Source organism: Onychomys torridus, chromosome 1 (assembly GCF_903995425.1).
Source record: "Onychomys torridus chromosome 1, mOncTor1.1, whole genome shotgun sequence".
Taxonomy (NCBI): Eukaryota; Metazoa; Chordata; class Mammalia; order Rodentia; family Cricetidae; genus Onychomys; species Onychomys torridus.
The window spans coordinates 4,212,524-4,215,563 of NC_050443.1; positions in this window are offsets into that span (position 1 = coordinate 4,212,524).

The following is a 3,040-nucleotide window of genomic DNA, read 5'->3' on the forward strand; positions in this document are numbered from 1 at the left end:
GTTCTGTGAGAACCAAAGTTTCATAATAAGAGTACCAGAGACTCGGTAGCACCTGGGAAGAGGTTTATTTATTTTTTTTTACCTTAAAGAAATGGAAGGGGAAAAAAGAGCTGGTATGCTAATTTGTCACACAATAGTGTGTTATGCCCAGATCATGACCCCAAAGAGACCACTGAAGACCGTGGATGTCCAGAATGCAACAGCAAGGTTTATTTTGTTTAAGTTTACAAGTCACAGCAGGGAAGCTAGTTCCAAAACACTCACTCAGAGCAGTGAGGCTGAGAGGAGCTTGCTCTTTCTTTGTGAGGCTAGCTTTTTAAAGGCAAAAACCACAAGCCCTTCAGGGCAGTTGGGGGTGGTTGGGGGTTTGGCATGAGTGCAACTCGGATTGGTTTATTTTTTATCTCTGTTCTCTTTTAATTGGGTGAGGGTATGTCACCTTTGAATTTATTGGTTGGGGGTTACAATTATCATTTTGGGAGCAGTCCGTGACAAATCTCAGGCTTTGTTCTTGAGCTGCCATGGGGGCTGGCTGGCCTAGCACATACCGACTGTGGGGGCTGACTCAGTGGTCCAGGCTCTGTCCTTGAGCTGCCATGGACATAGTGAGGGGTCCCAGACAGTAAACAACTGGCTGAACCTCGAGCAGTCAGAGTACGTGCAGAAGGGAGCTACTGCAAGGACTACGTCTTTTGTTCATGGCCTCCCAGAAACTGCTTGCTCAAGTCTCAGGAAACTGAAATTGAAGCCTGATCTCTGAGAGAAGACTGAGCAGCCTGTTAATGGCATCTGCTTGGTCCTTTCAGTGTTTACTGTCATCTTGATCTCATTTCTCTGAATTACACAGTGGCTGAGTTCTCCAGAGAGGTGTCTTCCCAGTATCTAGTAGCTTCCTCCCTAAAGGTTCAGGACACAGAACCTCATCTAATGTGTATACCAGGGTTCTGAGTCTCCTCTTTTTTTTTTTTTTTTTTTTTTTTTTTTTTTTGCCAGAGCTGAGGATCGAACCCAGGGCCTTGTGCTTTCTAGGCGAGCTCTCTACCACTGAGTTAAATCCCCAACCCTCTTTTTCTGAGGTCAGGTGGCCAAGTTCCAGAATGTAGAATGAACTGAGAGCATCTAGACAAGCAGGTACCCGCTGCCAGCTAAAGAAGGCAGGGCCTTGGCCTCCTGTTTATCTGTGGTTCTCTAGTGAGCTCTCTCTAAACACACATCCTAATGAAAATGGACTGTAATACTCTATTTTTTACAGATCTCAGTAGGCTTCCCGTGCACAAACACAACTCAAAAATCTCCCTGTGGAGAGTGAGATGTCACCATGGGTGTGGCTGGAAATCTGATTGGTTCCTGGGGACTCCCAGTCCCTCCCCTTCCTGTACCCTGGGACCAGCCTTCTGTCTGACGGGAAAGGGGTTTGTGTCCTCTTGACTGCTGTGTTCTCGCTTTTCATTTGTTCCTTTTGTTTCTATGTAGCCCCGGCTGGCTTCAAGCTCATCCAACCCCTGCCTCAAGCGCCCTGAGTGCCAAGGTTATATGGAAAGTACCAAAATGCCCTTCTCCTTCATTCCTTTTCAAGTTGCAGGCTGAGTTGTTGTTGTTTTATATTGTTGTTATTATTATTATTATGATCACCAGCTATGTGACTGTGAATAACCTCATTTGCTTTTGTCCCACAATTTCCCTGTGATAGGTAGGATTTGGATTCTTCATCCATGAGATTTCAGGAATATTACGGGGAATGTGCATGTGAGGCAGTGAGCACTATCATGTTGTCATCCATGGGTGGCTATGGGTACAAGTGTCATGGTGCCTGGTGCATTCAGTGCCCATGCAAGGCAGCAAATTACCTCAATGTGTGATAACCTACAGCAGTGAGCAGACTTTCTGATGATGACAAGAGCTGTCTGCCCAGCCATTCAGATCAGAGTCTTTCACCGGGTTCTCAGTGAGGCTGTTGGCTGGGATGTGATGGAAGCCAGAAGTCTGTTCACACTTGAGGCCATTGGCCGGAGGCCCACATTGTTCCCATGACATTGGCTAGTTTCTTCCAGAATGCATGCCAAGAGAGATGCACAGAAACACAGAGACAGACATGTGGAAACAGACACAGAGACACATGCAGAGAGAGATGGATACATATAAAGATACCAAAAGAGACAGAGAGAAACACAGAGGCAAAGATGGACACACAGAGAGAAACACAAAGATGCAAAGAGACACATAAACATACACAGAAGAAGACACATTTAACAGAGACACATGGAGGCAGAGATACAAAGACTGAGAAAGGCAGACACACACAGAGAGACACAGAAGGAGACAAATGGAGATAGGATGCATAAACATGTAAATGAAGTACATAGAGAGAGAGACACATAGAGACCCAGAGAAAGATAGAGATGAGACATGGAAACACACAGAGAGACACACACAGGGAGACAAAAACATGGAGATATGCACACAGAAACACAAAAAAGGACCCATGGAGGTAGAGACTCACAGATGTGCATAAGGAGACATAGGAACACAAAGAGTCATAGAGAAAGGAACACAGAGATACGTGGAAAGAAAACAGAGACATACACAGAGAGATATACCCATGGAGACACAGAGACATGCAGAGGCTGTGTAGATGTGCATAGAAACATGTGGACAGAGAGTCGTATGTATAGACTCACAAAGGTACACACAGAGAGACAGAGATATACAGGGACTGAGAAACAGATGAACAGAGACAGAGCTAGCGGCAGAGAACTAAACAGTGACACACAAAACACAACACACAGAAGAAGACAGAGAGGCGGGGAGATAGAGATGAAGACACATCTATAGAGACACACAGAAATGGGAGACATGTATATACACAGAGACACACAGAGAGACAGAGATGCAGAGTCATTTGCAAAGAGACACACAGGGAGACAGACACATAGATATGGAGGTGGAAAAGAGACAGAGGGCCGGACAGTGGTGGCGCATGCCTTTAATCCCAGCACTTGGGAGGCAGAGCCAGGCAGATCTCTGTGAGTTCAAGGCCAGA